This window comes from Glycine soja, unplaced genomic scaffold (genome assembly GCF_004193775.1).
Source record: "Glycine soja cultivar W05 unplaced genomic scaffold, ASM419377v2 tig00104345_1_pilon, whole genome shotgun sequence".
Classification (NCBI taxonomy): Eukaryota; Viridiplantae; Streptophyta; class Magnoliopsida; order Fabales; family Fabaceae; genus Glycine; species Glycine soja.
The window spans coordinates 17,868-36,385 of NW_021144422.1; the positions used below are offsets into that span (position 1 = coordinate 17,868).

Genomic DNA, 18,518 nt, shown 5'->3' on the forward strand with positions numbered 1-18,518 from the left:
GAAAATAATGGAGGGGGATTCAATCATACACACAGTGGCATATGCAGATGATGTTGTCAGGGTAAGTGTAGAAACAGTTATTGATCCTGAGGCTGAGGTCCCCTATGCCACCTCAGAAATACAATATGTGAAGCAGGCCGTCAATACATTTGTAGCTTGGCCCACACACCTTGTGAAAGCTGTATTAGATGAGGTAACATGTTTGATTTGACATACGTAAAGTAAAACATTCATAGATTACAGTACAAATACTCACCCACTTTCATTAACCATGTAGCATCCACAACGTATTCCACACAACGAGGATGCACATGTGCCGAAGCCGGCTAATGTGGACGCAGATGATCCGTTGCGTGAATTGATGAAGTACAGTTTCGATCTTTACGACAAGCCACTTCAAATCAGCTTTGATGGGAGCTTTCTTGGAATTGTAGATGCATCTACATCGATATTCATCACATATTCAGATGTTATTGAAATAATAGCAGGAGACAAAAGTCTGAACATATCTGTCATACAATTATGGTTAATGTAAGTGAATTCCTTCATATAACTCATTCCTCATTCATTCAATATCATGATCCACTACAATACTTTCAAATCATGTGAATAGGTATATGCATGAGTGGAGTCAAATATTCAGTCAAGGTTTCATGTATGCATTCCTTGAGCCACAGTCGTTGGTTTGTGCAAAGGATAGACGCAGCGAATGCGAACAATATCTTGAAAGATGGCTTAAGGAATCTGACCGAGAGGTGTACATTGGACCTTACTTCCATCAGTAAGTGCTATTTAACAAACATACTTCAAATGATGTTTGGGTGTATACGTATCTAATGTGAATGACATGCAGGGAACATTGGCAACTCGTAATTTTGTGTCCTAGGCAACATGTTGTTGTTTGGTTCTGTTCTTTGCGTAGGAAACCTGATATGCATATCAAAGCTACAATTAATAGGTTATCTCATACCATATAACTTTTTGCAAGCCTTCTTTAATGGTCATTATTGATTGACATTTTGTTGTATATGCGTTGATGTGGTTTTTTAAAAGCAGTGTAATGACAAAATTGAAGAAGACCTTGTCTCCTGAAGCTAAGGCAGTTGCACCAAAGTGGATTGAAGTAAAGGTAAGTCAGCTATGTACCATGTGTTAGTGTTGTCTAGTTAAGTCATGAACTTATGTAATGTATACGATGTTCAAATGTTTTCCATATGTAGAGTCACGTTCAAACCGGCTGTTATGAATGTGGATATTACATAATGCATTGGATCTGGAACATCATAGCCAGTGACATAAAGAGTGATTGGTCCATGGTATGCATAAACTTCAGTACAATTGGAACTGAATTTTTATATTTGCAGTACTAACTTACAATTATGAATACTTGCAGTGGTTTGCTAATGACACACCGTTGGACATCGGCATCATCACCACAATTCGAAAGAAATGGGAAACATTTTTTTTAAAGACAGCAATAAGTCAAAACGGCTAATGATGGCGTTGGAGTATTTTTTTTTTCCCTGTATTTGAGACAATTGTTATGTTATTTGACACAGCAGCTATTTTATTTTCGGTCATGCTACTAATATTCTATTCTTAGTATTACCTACTCAATTTCATATAATTGTAGTAATATATTGTCTTTACCCCCTTCTACTGCATTGCATCTGCATTTGATTACCACAGCAACAATTTAGTCCAGCTATAGTACCACCAAGCTTGCCACTGCAGCAGTTAAGTGAACAAATGAAGTGTCCACAGTCATTGGATGGTTGCTTGGTAGAGGTACATGCTAATAACTAATAAGATTTCCTGTGCAGGGTATCATTGTTTTTGCATGACTGATGGCTACCTTGGGGCTGGAGATTTTGGTTGAATCTGCCTCAAGTGTTATTTTGAAGGTAATTGAGATAATCTTTTGTTGTTGTTTGTTTATTATATACCTAAATTTGGGTTCAAGACTAGTTATTCAACATGTGGATTATCTACCATAAGATTGTTCTAATAAGTGATTTTATCATTTGAGCAGATGATATTATCATTTGACCTTGCTTTTGCTTTGATTCCGCTCCTAAAGTTCAGTAGCAGCAAAGTGACTAGCAGCACAAGCATTGAAGAGGTGTGTTTCCTCCTTGTTTGTGGATTCATGAACTATAAGTTAATACATGAAACTAAAAAATGTTCTAGTTCTAAAATTTGATTAGCTAGGCTTACATGAATTGTTGAATTGATCAGCTAGGCATACATTATATCAACTGTTAGTGTCATTTTTTCAGTCTAATAATATTTTGGTTGATATTATCATTATTATGATTAAAGAGATTGCAGGGATTCCAAGGGAAGGGGACCAGGGGATGAAAAATATGATTAAAGAGAGTTCTTGAGGAGTTTGTCACATGCTCAGGTAATTAGTGCTAAAGCAGTTGGGTGAAATTCTCATATTTTGAATGCTGCATGCAATTAATATCGTCATTTGATGAAATGCAGAATCTTCCTGACTGGTTTAGTGCATGTTTCATTGATTGCATTCCATTTAAAATATTATTAATCAAGAGGAGTCTTGCTTAATTGAATTCAGTGTTGAGCGTGCTGCATTTGTCTTATGTAGTAGTTCATTCATTTATTTAATTTTAGTTGACAACTTGTGGAATGGTGATATCAAAATATAACCTATGAAAGAGGATAATCTTGTCAGCTAATTGTTGAGTGGTTTATTTTTTTTGTTTTGTCTTTTATGTTGCATTTGATGACTTTGTTTCTTTTCTTGTAGGGAAGTGGAAGATTTTGCACGAAGGTTAAATTCTGCTTGGCCTGAAAGGATGCAAATTTGATCTTTGGCCCAACACAGAAGACTAGTAACAATTTCTATGAATAGCAATGGTTCAACGCAGCTGTATACAGGTATGTTCTATCTATCTTCTCAATATTCGCGGTGAACCCTACTTGCTGCCTTGTTTTCTATCAGAAGCATCATTAAATTTTGTTGACATGCACATGACTGGAATCAACTAGTTATAAGTTACTTCATCACTCTCATGCATTTCATTCATCACATACAACACTCTCTCCAAAGTTCAAATTAAGACTGATGGGTGAGAAAGAGACAATTAATATGGGTGCCGGTCTACGTGCATTCCTCTTAATGGTTCTTGTGCAATTGGTCTATGCAGTGATGAACATTACTTAAATGCTTGCAATAGAATCTGGAATGAGCCCTCTTGTCCTTGTTGCTTATCGACAACTCTTTGCTACTGTGTCCATTGCTCCCTTTGCTTATTGGCTCGAGTGGTAATTATATATATATATACCCTTTCTGGTTTTGTTTTATTTTCATATATATAAACAATGCATGCATGAAAGGCTTTGATGAACTTTGAACCACCTATAACATTCTCACTGTGAGTGTCACCGTCGATATCCCTTTTCTTTTGGTTGATGCATGATTGTGTTATTTATCCTTTAAATGTATTTATATATGTTTGTTGTATATAAATGTAGCTTTGTTTTTGAAATTTGAATGGTATAACCCAAATTTTGTGAGCAGGCAAAATACTTCAACGACGATCCTTATGAAAACCCGTCTTTATAGCCTTATTTACCAACAACGACGGGTGCTCGAGCCACCGTCGTTGAAACCTCAAAGAACAATGACGGTGTCCTCACCACCGACGTTGACATACTACCAAACAACGTCGGTGGTGAGCCCGCCACCGATGTTGACAGGAAACAAAACAAATACGGGTGTTATGCGTACCCGACGTTGATATGGACAACAACAACGACGAGTCTTGCTAACCCGACGTTGAAATGGACCAAAACAACGACGGGTTGTCTAATATGTGCGTCGTTGAATCCTTTTTTATAACGTCTATTCTTTTATAGCCACTGGCGTTGTATTCTTGCATTACAAAGACGGGTCCTAGGATGACCGATGTTGTTGTTGTCGACATACAACGACATCTGGAACAAAGACGGTGTGGGGCCCGTCGTAGATACCGGTTTTCAACCGATGTAGAAGCTTCTTTTTGTAGTTGTGTTAGTTTAATTTTAAATTCTGAAACTTATAAATTGTTAAAACTTATTTAAGGTAAAAATGAGATTTTTTTAGTTTGTAAGTTTTGGGAAAATGAATTCATTTGTAATATTATTTCAAATGAGTGGAAATTGAAGTAGTAAAATGTATCATGAGAGGTGGTACAATTTAATTACACGCTTAATCATATTCATGAATGGAATCATTCATGATCACTGTAAAAAAAAGGGGGCCTTTATATATAAAGAGAAAAGAAATCACTTAAGTGAGAGTTGATTTTGTAATGGGAAAGGTCATTAAAATTTGTCAAAAAACTTATAACAAGAAAGTTTTTATAAATTTATCCAACAAAATCTAATGGAAAGAGTTTTTCCCAAGTTTGTGAGGAAAACTTTTAATATATTATTTGACATAATGAATATTTGTTGATATATGTTTTTTAAACACAAATAAAAGGTGTCAAATAGTCTTAAATCGATGTCTTTTTTTATTGGCTTATGTATGTTAATACTTTTTCAATTTTTTTTCTGTAAGTTTTATTTTGTTCATTTTTAGTTTGTTTTGTAAGTTTATGTTTTTTTTTAATTTAATTTAGTCTCTTTAAGATTCTTTTTTTTTATAATCTCCCTAAATTAGAGCTTATGGACCAAAATAAAAAAAAAATACAATTTACAAGATTAAGAATAAGCAAAATATTTGTTAGGAATCAAAATTCAAAAAATGTAAATTTGCAGGGATTAAAATTGAAAAAAAAAACTTTAAATGACCAAAAATAAACGGATGCTAACTTTCGTGGAAAAAAACATACAGAATTCTTTTCTTTTTCTATATGTGGCGTGGTTTGGGCGTGTCGCATATGTTTGATGCATGTCGTCAGTGAGAGGTTTTTCCCAACAATAATAATAACCACTTAGAGAAAGTAGATGAGGCAATGTTTTAGTAAGTTGGCTCTTTAGGTAAGAAATTTGGTTCATTATATTTCCTTGATTTATTTTACTTTTTCTTTCCATATTAAGCACTTTATTTAACTTTACTCATACTATCTAGATTATCCATTTTCCTGCAGTGGAAGAGTTTGTTCGAAGCCTTCCTAGTTCAAGCAAAATGGTTTGCCTCTGGCCGGGAACTTGCCCACTGCTGAAGAATACTTAAAGAATGGGATAGTAAGCTCTGGAGTGCATATTGCGATGATTCACACTTTCTTTCAATTGGGTCATGGATTAACTGAGGAAAATGTGAAGATCATAGACTGAACCTCTGGCATCATTTCTTCCCGGCAACAATTCTGCGACTTTGGGATGACTTGGGAAATGAAAGGATAAAGAGATTTTATGAGTACTATATATTGTTAACTTCATTGGGTAAAAAAAAAAGCATGCCAATACCCTCCTCTTTTTAATTACTCAAAGTAAGCATGCCTAATGTGTTAAAGAACTAAATAACTAAATAAGACTTTTTTTTATCCGTGGAATTCGAAAATTGAGAAATTTATAAATTATGTATCATTTTCAACTAAGTTAGACCCTTACAAATAAGGCATTTGTTTAAAGAGATAAAAGATACTGCCACTTGTTATATAAGAAATAATAAAATAAATGAGGATATTTCTTTTGTTCTAATTATATGAAATCTTCATAATTACTAATTTCCTTTAATTTATATTCTTAATTTATTGATTGGGCATATCTATATATTATATTATCTATATAAGTGGATTCAGTTATTAACCATAACAGTATAAACTACAGTCTATGGTGTGAAAATTTTAATTTAGAGGTATGCGTAATGTCATTAATTATATAGCAACTACTTAAACTATTTAATTTTAGAGGTATTTTAGAAATAAAATTTAAATTTGTGACAGCATTGATTAAATAAATAAAAAACTAACATAACTATTTTTATTGCTATTAATTAAATAGTAATTTTTTTCTTATATAAAAGATAATAGGAAATATTATGTTTGATACTAAAATTATTAATTATATAACTGTTATTGTGCATATGTAAAGGATGAGAATCAACCAGGCAATGATGGATCATATATACGTGAATTGTCTCATGAGGAATCACCCAGACTACACGATGAGAATAGCAAGAGAGAGGGTCAGGAATAAGATCTCCGATGCATGGAAGAGCCTCAACCAAGAGTGTCTGTTTGGTGCCCATATTCCATTCTTCATTCACTAAAGCCTCACTAAATGCTGCAAGTATGATACAATTGGCGTATGGTTATGACGACAAGCACTCCCTTCCAGGGCTAGAGGAGCAAGTCAAGTCCGTGCTTAATTTATCATAATGTTCTTTAATGTAAAGTATTTGAATCCCCATGTTGGTCTTAAATGGCCACATGCTGCTGATGATTGAAGGAACAATTGTTCACTAATTTCACTTACTAAATTCTATAGAGAATGAATTTATTTGATTATTCCTAATGCAAATGTCTTAAAATTATACTAATTAATTGTTGGTAATCTTTATATATATAAAAAGGGATTGGTGGGTAGTATTGGAAGAAAACTTTATCCTTTTACCTTATATATATATATATATATATATATATATATATATATATATATATATATATATATAAACGAAATAGGTAAGGGCACTTTTGTAAATGCCATTTTGTCTTATAAATATGATTAAATTAGTAATAGAATAAAAAAATTTAACCTAATATTTAAGTTTGCATTTTTGTAACGTGTGCATAAATTGTGGTCTTATTTAATTTTGTATTTATTGTTCATGCATCTCAATTATTAGCATTAATAGAGTTGCGTTAATATAATAAATTATATTATTTACAAATATTCAAATTATAGGACAATATATATAATGAGACCAATGAAAGAGAATATCATAATTTTAAAAGTCAACTCGTACTACTACAAATAAAGCCTTTGAAGATAGTTTTGTAGGACTTTCCATGACGGTTAAATGTGAATGGTTTTTCATGATGGCTTTAAAATCATCATAAAATATGTTATGTTTTCATAAATAAAAAATGACCCATACTTTTATGATAGATTTTTTTGAAAATCATCATAGAAAATGAAATTTCTATGACAGTTTCCATAAATTCATCATAGAAAGGTCAACATTAAAGGTAATTTTTCAAAAACCCATCATAGAAAGTCTAACTTCTATGATGATTTTTTAAAAATTAATCATTGATTTGAGTTTTTTATGACAATTTTCTGGGAACAGTCATATAATTTTTTGTTTTTAATGTTTCTTTTGTTATAAAGAGCACTCAACCTGTAATTTAACAAAGAACAAATATATGCAATCTAGTCCAAAACAAATATAGGAAATATATCCAAGGAGTCCAAACAAAATTATAAATAAATAAATAAATATGATATAAATGATGTACAATATTATCAAACATTGTTCAAATACACACATTATTTTTACATTTTAAAAAGTATGTTGTTCATTCCTTGCTAATTGTTATAATCATCTCCAATTCCAATGGTGTTCCATTGTAACACCCCAAGTTTTGAGTACTAGCAAAATACCCTAAGGAAAACTCTTATTAGAACTCTTTTGTTATATGTTTTGTAAATATTTGTTGTGATTATTTTGTATATTATTAATTTTGTTCTAAACATGTACTTGTATTGTGATAGTGTGTATGTTCCTATACATGCGTGTATTTTGTATATATTATTGTTGTTGTTGTCGTCTTTATTATATCATATTATATTTGGTGTTAGAAGAGTATTAGATTAATTTCTTATAGTTATAATGCTTGAAAGATTGTCAAAGTCTAGTGTTAGTTTTATGATGACAAATAGGGGTGGGAATAGGCCAGGCCAGGCCAGACATTAAAAGGCCTGAGCCTAGCCTACGATTAATTTTTTAGGCCTGAGCCTGACCTATAGCCTATCAAAGACTTTTATTTTGGCTCGGCCTGACACTACTAAAAAAAGCATTTTTTACGACGTGTGATTTATGACAGTTATTGTAGACCCGATTTAAAAAGTGGTGCAATGACATTTTTGTAATTATCATAAAAAAATTACATTTTACGTCGTACATTCTAAGACAGTTATTAAAAACCGCCTTAGAATGTTATATGCAATAAAGTTTACGACGGGTTTTAATAAAAAACCGTCGTAGTTAAAAAAAAAAAAAAAACAAAATGCGTCCTCCCACATACTCATTTCACCAACCCTAGTTCCTGAACCTTCTCATTTCGAAAACATCAAGGTCTCCACCTCCTTCTCATTCGTCACCACACTCACCTCCCCTTTCCCTCCCTCCAACGCACAGTTTCAAGAACCCAACGGCGCAACCCTATTCGGTTCACTCCTCCAATTCCTTCACGAGACCGTGTCGATTATTGTGACCGAAACTGGCTGGCCGAGCTCCAGCGCTGCCGCTAACGAGTTCGATACGAATTTAGGGTATGCCGAGATATACCTCAAGGGTTTATTAATTTGCATGCACGGCGGGTGTGGTGGTAAACCCTAGGTATTGTTATCTGTGGCTGCCCATGCTATTGGGTTGGTTTTGATGCCGCCTGAACCATTGCCTTGAGATCGAAAGGACTTCTTCAAGGAGAGGAAGCACGAGAGGTTCGAGTTGCTTGGGTCTATCGCCAGATGGAGGGATTCCTCACACCACCGCGACTTCAACCGCTGGGGATCCGCCGAGTTTCGCCGACCGCTAGGTGAGTTTTCATTCCAACTCTCTGTTTCGGTTGCGTTTTGTTTTGCACAACATGCCGGAAAACTTGCGCATCTGTTTTCTTATTTAGTTTTTATTTTTTTATTTTCATTATCGGAAAGAGTTTTTCAGTGGTTTAAGATTTGGTGGGTTGTTCTTTGTGTATTTGATGTGTTTTGGAGGGTCGACCTTGGGTTATTTTTGAAGATCCGTGGCTTCTGTTGTTGTTATTGGAATATTTTTACTTTTTGCCTTGAGGAGGGTTTTTTTCTTTTTGCAAGATTTTTGTGTGTCTTATTTTTTGGTCTATGTTTTTTCTGGATGCGAGAATATATCCTTTGCTTGTGTTGATTTTTTTTTTATATTTTCCTTTTTGGTTTGAATATTTTCTGAAGGCCATGGTCATGGGTATGCGATTTATCGGTTCAGCAACGACAAGATGCTGGAAGATGATAGTCGGCCGTCATTCTCGCGGGGTGATGGAAAGTATGGCAGGAGCAGTAGAGAAAATAGAGGAGGGCCCTTTGGTCAGAGAGATTGGTGAGGGCATTCATGGGAACCCATCAAAACCTTATTCACTTCTTCCCAATTCAGAGATGCCAAATGGTCCTTCCCTTCTGCCCCTGTCACTTGCAACTGTATGTTTTTACACTCAATTTCTCTGTACTTTCAACTTAATTACCTTGAATTTGCCTGTTCACTTTCATTCTACATCCCGGTTCATAGATCGGCTATGCTGTGTACAAAATTGACCTTCTGATTTCCTCAATTGGTCTAATTTAATTTTCTAGTTCCATACCACTTGAAATTTTATGATCAGCACTCAAATCTCAACCACCAAATATTGTAATTGAGGTGTTTGGGAGATCATAGCATACGTAAGTTCAAGGAAATTATTTATTAGAATTTCTGTTCTGATTGATGGTCCTTGCTCATATAACTGTATGCTAAATCTGTTTCCTGCCATCTCTTCTCCTATTCATCCTTTGCTTACCCTGGATTTTCTACTTGGTATCTTTTATTGTACATCCATTCAAATTTTAACATCATCTAAGATGGCATTTGTTGACATCATGATAGCCTTGCAGTCCTGTTTTCTTTTAGATACAATGCTATGAAAAATGTTGTATGCTTATTCATTTTAAAAGATAATTAATCTACTGATTTGCTCTTTTTGTAGATGGTTCTGTAATGCCTTCATGGTTTGACATTCTTGAGATTCCCGTGGCAGCTGTAAGCTTAGCTTTCTCTTCTCTCTTGGATTATTTCTTGGATAGGCACTCTTTTTTTTCTTAATGGCTTTCATTCACATGGGGGCTGGGAAATCTATTTAACGAAGGAACACTATAGAGAATGAATGTTCCCTGAGTAAATAAATGCAGTTCTTTGTCTTCATCAGCCTGTTATTCCTAGTTTTGCCAATATGCACAAATCGTTTTCTTGCAAACAATTTATTCATTAATGCATCTTGAGGTATTTAAACGCAAGGGAGTGTGCAATGCATATGATTAAAGATATCTAACTGGTGTAGCTTCATGGTAGAAATTTATCCTGGGGATGCTCACAAACTTTGGTAGCATGGCATTAGATCGAATTCACAATACTCTCAAGGTAAGAATGATTTCTTAGAATTGCCTTCACTATTGCTATAAATGCTCTTTAATTCATTTTGGGCTTTGATGACCGTGTCAGGTTTTTCTTTCTTTTTTTTAGAGGCAAGCAGTTAGGTAATATATATGACTTTCAATGAAAAGGAAAATGGACTAGACTAGAGGCATCATTTTCTTAAAATAATAAAATTGGGACACTTGGCACGCACTCATGGATAGTGATTGAATAATAGAACTCTAGAACTAGAAGCATGATTCATGATTAGTTGAACAATATGACAAACAACTAGAAGAAATATTAGAGATGTGTTAGTTTCTTTCAAGGCGTGAGGCATGCATTGCATTTGCTGCTCTCTTGGATTATAAAATATTATTAGTATATTCTCTAGGTTCTTCTGTTTGAGTGTGATGCATATTTATAATTAATTTTTTTTTTAAAATGAAAAACTGACTCCAATTAATATGAATACTTTGGGGTATTGACTTTGATGACTTGTTACATGATGCATACCACATGTCTACACTTTGTGGCAGGTTCTATACTTGCTCATTGTCAATGTATTATGAAGACAAAGGCTTTTAAGAGATCCCGAAGTCATGACTTCCTACAGGTACCCAATGAATATGCATATACTTCCCTATCCTTCTATGTTCATGAAAAACAACCTTCTACTGTTCAAATAGAAGTTCTGGTATGGGCTGCTTTATTTATAACTTTTTTTCTGCATATTACTTGGAGTTGGGCTGTTGAAATCACTGGATTTCATTTCAATTTTCTCTATGCTAATGGCTCATATATATATAATTTCCTCTAACACTTGCTCATTATTAATTAATTGTTCACAAATTATAAATAAACCTTGTACCGGCGGTAAAAAATAAATAAACTATAGTAATTGCATTGATTACTAAAAAAGTTTCAATCTTACAGTACGTCCTGCTAAAGTTTTAAAGAATTGATTGGAAACAAGTACGGGAAGGGGATATGGGATTAGCAAAGTTTGATTCCATTATTTAACTTTATAAATTCAAAATTAGAACTTCTTTTAGTAATGAGTATTTTAGTTTGTGCATTGCACAAAATAAATAATTATTTTATATAACTAAAATTTATAATAAATAAATACATTTAAATACATTTAAAATTTACACAAAATAAAATTTATTACAAATAAATATTTTTAACATAAATTGGACTGTATTTTAGATTTATAAGAAACATATTATAATATCAGGTTACTTTTAACTAGCGGTATTTTTGAAAAAATATATATTAAAAATTAACTTTAAAATAAAGATAAAAGAATGATAGATGGATACATATAGAAAGTTAAGAAAATTTTCTGAAATTTCTCTAAAAAAAATATTTCAAATGTTATTGTTAAATTAAATAGTAGCTCCTAAAACACTCTAATTTAATATAATATTATTTTAATTATATATGGGAGGTTTTTTTTTTCAATTTGTGCTTGTTCGTTTCATTGTACTAAAAAAAATCATTTTTTTATATCCAACTAAAAAAATCTTTCACAATAAATAAATATTAATTAAGATATAAAAGATTATTGTGCCTTGCCTGTGTGATATTAATTAAGATATTAGTTAACGTACTGATGAATTGTAGTACTAGCTGAATTCAGAAATAACGTTTGTCATTTCATTATATGTAGTATATAAAATTTTCTGTCTTCAATGCTATTAATACATTGCTAATGTTATCTCTAAACCTGAGGAATCATATGATGGCAAATCACACTATTGTTTTTTTTAATCCCAAAAGGGTCTAATATGAGCTTGGATAATCTAATGTTTCTTTTGTTCTGCATAATCTCCTATCTAATAACTTTATTCCATAGCAATGATAATTCTTAACTAGTTTGTAATTGGTTGAGGCCAGAATATAACTTCACTGTGACTTGAGTCTTAAACTTGGAATTATGTTTTAATACAATGGCAACTTTTAATGGTTGTCCCCCTATCATTGAAAAAAAAAAAAAACTTATGTCCATTGACTAGAATTATTGCATCTTTTTCCTGTTGTATCCTTAATTATTACATAAGCATACTTGAGTGCAATAAACTTAAATCTATTCATTGGTCGACAGAGGCGTTAAGCTTTATTTATCACTCTCTCTCTGTGGTTGAGTAAACGATACTATTTCACTTTAACTAGGATGCCTGATATCAAGTTATAATGTTATATGTTGTCATAACATGCTCTCAACAGTGATGTAAGACCTGTAAGCATCATCATTCATATTCATTTCTTTCAATGTTGGTTTCAGGTGCTTCCTTTGGTTGGACTTTGGTTGGATTTGCAGTGGCCATGCTTGTGTTTTACTCTTTAGTCCCTGTTCTACTTAAGGTGTGAATAGTAATGTAAATTCTTGCAAAATTTGAGAATCTAATTAATTATGTAAATTTTTGTATTATGTAATATAATGATTTTTCAATTGAAAATAATGAGTATACTTTAATTTTCTTCAAAATCAATGTTTAGTATTGTATTAGTTAAAGAAATTACAAAAAATAAAATAGCAGCCACAAATATTACAAAAAATAAAATTGTTGCAAAAAAAAATACTGAACTTTCTAAGACGGTTATTAGAAAAACCGTCTTAGAAAGCTAGACATACTAAGACGGTTCTTGAAATAATCATCCTAATATGTCTCATGTGACTTGAGAATCTAAGACGGTTATTCCAAAAATCGTCTTAGTATGTCTAACTTTCTAAGACGATTTTTCTAATAACCGTCTTAGAAAGTCCTGTATACTAAGTCGAATATTGCAAGAAAACCGTCTTTGATAAATGACACATTATAAGATGGTTATTTGAATAACCGTCTTAGAAACCCATATATATGATGATGGTTCCAAAACCGTCGTAAAAAGTAGCATGTCATTTTATGACACTGTATTCTATGACGGTTAAAAATCGTCGTTAAATGTCCCATAGAACCGACTTAAAAAACCCCTTTTATAGTATGACTTTTTAAAAAGTCTAGCTTGACCTGATAGTCTATTCAAAATCCTATTTAAAAATCTTTTTCACATTAAATCTTTAATATTCTTAGTTGTTTTTACCAAAAACAAAAAAATAACGCACCTTCTATAATAAGCTAAACAAGGCCTTAATATATAATTTGCCTTAATTTTTATCTAACGTTAATTTAGTTGATAGTTCTAAAAATATATTAATAATATAAACAGAAATCACCAAATGATATAAAATAATCTAAAACAAAAGAAAACCTCATACTTGAGGTAGTATCATCCAAGTCTATCAAACCAACATATTAATTATTACAACAAAAAAATAAAACCTACATCTCCATTTTATTTGAACAGAACTGGTACATAAAATATCTACCAATAAAATTAATAGTAACGTCATTTCATTATTAGTTCCTCCATATTCACCATAAGATAGAATGTGATTTTTGTATAGGAACGTAATAGGATATGATAGGATATGATTTTTGTATAGGAACGTAATAAAATATGATAGAATATGATTTTTGTATAGGAACTAATAAGATATGATAGAATATGATTTTTGTATAGGAACGTAATAGGATATGATAGGATATGATTTTTATTTGCTCTAGAATACAGGAACGTAATAAAAGAAAAAAGGAAACCTAATAGGAATAGAAAAAAGGAACTGTTAACAGAAATAGGAAAACTAATAAAAATAATGAGAAATATAAAGGAACACATGACTCACACCTTGTAATTAAAATTTTACTTAATTATAGGAATGAAATCTGCTAATTTTTTTAAAAAATAATATTAATTGTACCCAAAAAATAATATAAATATATATATATAAATATATAAATATATATATATATATATATATATATATATATATATATATATATATATATATATATATATATATATATATATATATATATATATAGGCTGGCCTATCGGACTTATAAGACTTTTTAATAAGCCTAAGCCTGACCTATTTAATTTAATAGACTTTTAAAAAAGTCTGAGCCTAGCCTTTTAATTAAATAGGCCAGGCCAGACCACGCTTTATGTAGGCCAGGTCGTAGGCCCCTGTAGGCCGGTCTAGCCTATTCTCACCCCCTAATGACAAACCTAGATAGAACACATCATATCTTGAGTTATAGTTGTCTATTTGAGGTGTTTTTTTGCATCGTTGAAAAACATGCTGAAAAAGCTACAATTCATTCATACACCTTGAAAACCAAAATCGACTTCTATCATAGAGAAAATCAACTCCAAAGTAGGTGACTTGATCATGAAAAACGCTCTTAGTCTCACATTGGATACAATAACCTCACGAATCCCTTTCTTTCCCTATATATAAAGGAGACCACAAGCCTTATATGCACCAAAGAATTAAGTGGGCTTAGTGTTAGGTGCAGAGCCCCTCGGACAATATTTTTATATTTCCCTTTGAGATTTCAAACTCAGGGAATTTAGGCGGCTTGAGATTGTGTTTTAAATCACAACCAAGTTTTTGCCACATTAAGAGTTGTCATAAAGATTGTGGTGGACGAAACCATTGGGTCAATACGTTCTTGGGAATGGTCACGAGATCTTCTTCTTTTTTCTTGTTGAGAAATTTCTTCATTGGAGGTTAAGGGGAGTGGGTTCTCTTTTTTTCTTTTGTTGTTTGAGTGGTAATAAGTCACAAGTAGATTGTATGATCTTAGGTTTTTTATTATAGCAAGTTTATTTTCTTGGATGAGTTGTGAATACGCTAAAACACATTGTTTTGTTATGATTTGGGTGAATTTAATTGTTGTATGTTTTGACATTTTGTCATTTTGATGTTCTTGAAATTGAATTTGATAATTGATGTTGGACGCACATGTTGATTTTCGAATAGAAAATGTTAACTTAGAACACCAAAACATGTACTTAAATGATAGGATTATACTTTTTCGTCTTCATAAGAGTTGCGTCCCTAGATGTTATCTAATTAAGGGATTTGATTTCACTCAAAAAGGATTTATATAACTCTAGATATTTCAATTTTAGTGAGTAAAGGTTAAGTTGTCAGAATTATGCGATGAGTTAGTATATTTCCTAATTTTAGGTGTCTAAACTATTGAAAGGGATTTTGAGGTCAACATAGAAGTTGGATATAACTGTCTTATCTTTCTAATGAGATAAAAACCATCTTAATAGATTAGTACAACTCTATACATGATTAATATACTCTATGAATGTCATAGTAATGTAGAAGGAAAAATGAGTGTGTAATATTGATATCACAATGAGTGGTAGTATGATGCATGATGTTATACTTATGATTTGATGAATGAAGCGATGTGATAATATTGTTGTGTAAATTAGTGAATGTTCTCGTGCTTGATATTGTGACTAAATGCATGATGTCCATGAGTATATGTGAAAGTAATTGCTATGGTATGCATATGTGTTGTGAAAAATGTTAGGAGAACCTATCCCCACAGGATAGGAATCTCCAAGGGAATTCGAAAATAAAACATGTTCATATAGTCTATGAACCATGCATCATGTTGTGCATATGTGTTTTAAAGTGAATGACATTTATGAACCTAACCGGGGAGGTCATGACTAAGTTGATGTATAACTCTGACCTCGGGAGTGGAACGGTTTGAAATTCACTTTAAGCTTATTATGAACACATGTGTTGTGTAACACCCAGTTTTTCGTAAAATAAATTAAAAAAGAATTTATTTAAAAATAAATAGAGTTTTAGGAAAATAATTAGGTTTTTGTAATTAAATAAATAAGAAGAGATAATTTTATTGATTAAAATAATGATTTTATGGTAAATAAAATAAATATATGTTCTTAGAAAATAAAAAGAATATAAAATAAAGAAAATTAGAGTAAATAATATGCTAAGAGTACCCTAGCTATAAATAGAGACATATTAGGTCAGTTTTTAAATTAACATTACGTCTCTAGGCTCTCTTTTTCTCTAAAATTCATTTTCGCTTCTCCCTCTTCCGAAACTCTCTCTTTTTCCCACATACCTAAACCCATGATAGTAAAACTATGATCCCTGACTCGTTAACCGTTGGATCGTTGCGAAATTTGAACACCAGGTTTGGAACTCATTCTAAACATCCCTAGTATTGGGATTTGTGAGAAAAATATTTATGCTTAGAGAGATGTCCCTCACACGGAGATAATGAAATGAATGCTCAAATCCCTTCTCCTTCTGTCTAACGCTTGGAAACCCTAGCAGAGAAACCAGAGGAAAAGCTTGAGGAATCTTAGGGAACTGCTAGAGATGCTACTATTAGTGTCGGACTATACACTTGAGCCCTCTTAGAGGTAAGGGATGAGTTTATCGCAATTGGGATTAGAATGAACATGTGTAGAGATGCTTAGAGGATTAAATTGGGGTTTATTTTGGGATTCTTACTGAATTATAATTCTGCCTTTTACTATTATAATTATGATATTGTTGTGTTTGATGGACCAATTCATGTCCTGATGCAAATTGGTTGATAAAATTGAGTGCTCTTGGTGTTTTCGTGTTTTTAACCTATGATTTTGATTCCTTAATTTTGATATGATTATGTGAAATTATTTGATGGGTTTTACTCCTCATGTTTTGAGAAGTATTTTTGTATAAATTTTTTGAATTTTGGATAAGATTTACTTGATTAGCATGATAAATTATTATATTGAGATCATGAAATTGTGATTGAAATTGTGAGTAAGTGACAAATTGAATATGTGATGAACTATGTGATAAATTGTGAGATCACACATGTGTATTGAGATGTTGTGTGCATTGAGTTGTGAGCTATGAACCGTACAATCACACGACTGTAAGACCCTTTAAGGACGACGAGTTAATGCACGATGAGTATTATGATGGGATCCACTGTAGGAATCAGATGATTTTAATCATCTTGATGCGCGAGAGGTTAAAATTATTTTGAAAACAATTAAGGAGTATTGTGTTGTGTACAATTCATAGATAGTGTCTGCATGCTCAAATGTTTTATGGGTTGGACTTGACAGACTCTTCGGAGTGTAGGCCTTGGGGGTAAATACACTCGATTTAAATGTTCCTTGAAGCCTATGCTGATCTCATATGATTGGAGCGTTATCACAAAATAGAGTGACCCTGACTAGTCTCCTTATGATTTTACCTAGAGAGAGTGACTTGACTTACAAGTGTGTGGTCTGCCTTGTCATGTACTCCTAAACGCCCGACAAGGTTTTTCACTGGCATGGTACCACATTGCATATAAGATTGAGTCTTAGTATATTTGTTGCATAATGTTTGTATACTGATCAATATAGATTGGTTGAGTGATATTGTGTTTTGATCCTTGAGTAGGTGAAAGATGTGAAAATGTGTGAGACGTGTAGCATTGAGATGTGATATTATGCGATAAATGGTGGAATGACATGAGTTGTGTTAAAGTAAGTTGTATTTCATTTATATGATATATATATATATATATATATATATATATATATATATATATATATATATATATATATATATATGTTGTTTCGTTTTTCTCTATTAGTTAGGAATGTGATAACTCACTCCTTGTGTATACAGTTTATGTTTGGATCCTGTGATGATCTCAAACTTTGTGTTTGTGAGAGCAGATGGTTAGGTAGATGGCTATGGAGAACCTCATGCTAGAGGATGTTGGAACACAATGCTCTAATAGGATGTGACATTGGGACATGGGTTTTTGAATAATTTGCATAATATTCTGAACATGTTACTTTATGTTATTTCACTGCTTAATTTGTTTTCTTTTGTAAAAAAATTGGATGACCTTGTTTTTGGCCAGAGATGTTTTCACACCCTTAATTGATAAGTTTTTTATTTGGTGATTAACACGAATGTGAACCTTTTACCCACATGAGCTTCTTTATGTTTATTCAATAAAATCACTTTAATTAATTCTGTAATTTGTATGATAGTATATAAATGTGCATGTCGGGATAGAAGGTGTCGCATGTTGGAGTATCCTTGCAAGGTCAAAACATCCTAACACGTCGCCATCCATATCATCTTGATAAGAGTGATAGTGTCAGATGCCCATTGTGTGACAATTCGTCGACTACATGGACTCCCGGAATACATTCACAGTGTTTTCCAAAATGGTACCACATGCACATACAAGTCTATGGGTCTAATCTCCATCACATTTCGTGTGTGAATTTGTGTATGTAATGT

At 32.3% G+C, this 18,518-nt stretch overlaps 2 long non-coding RNA genes across 5 annotated transcripts; both read left to right on the top strand.

The window, feature by feature from the left end:
• The first annotated feature begins 1,729 nt into the window (after positions 1-1,729).
• Positions 1,730-2,889, top strand: LOC114404496. Its single transcript, XR_003665008.1, has 4 exons — positions 1,730-1,904; positions 2,033-2,122; positions 2,323-2,407; positions 2,774-2,889. It is a non-coding gene; the product is annotated as an uncharacterized LOC114404496 (long non-coding RNA).
• A 6,090-nt stretch (positions 2,890-8,979) lies between these two features.
• Positions 8,980-18,199, top strand: LOC114404497. 4 transcript variants are annotated; one of them, XR_003665011.1, is made up of 7 exons: positions 8,980-9,351; positions 9,894-9,946; positions 10,245-10,324; positions 10,858-10,934; positions 12,609-12,688; positions 17,658-17,743; positions 17,939-18,199. It is a non-coding gene; the product is annotated as an uncharacterized LOC114404497 (long non-coding RNA). The 4 variants fall into 4 exon arrangements; XR_003665010.1 differs by having other exon boundaries at positions 8,982-9,351; positions 10,256-10,324; XR_003665012.1 differs by lacking the exon at positions 8,980-9,351 and adding an exon at positions 9,646-9,724.
• The last annotated feature ends 319 nt before the right edge of the window (positions 18,200-18,518 follow it).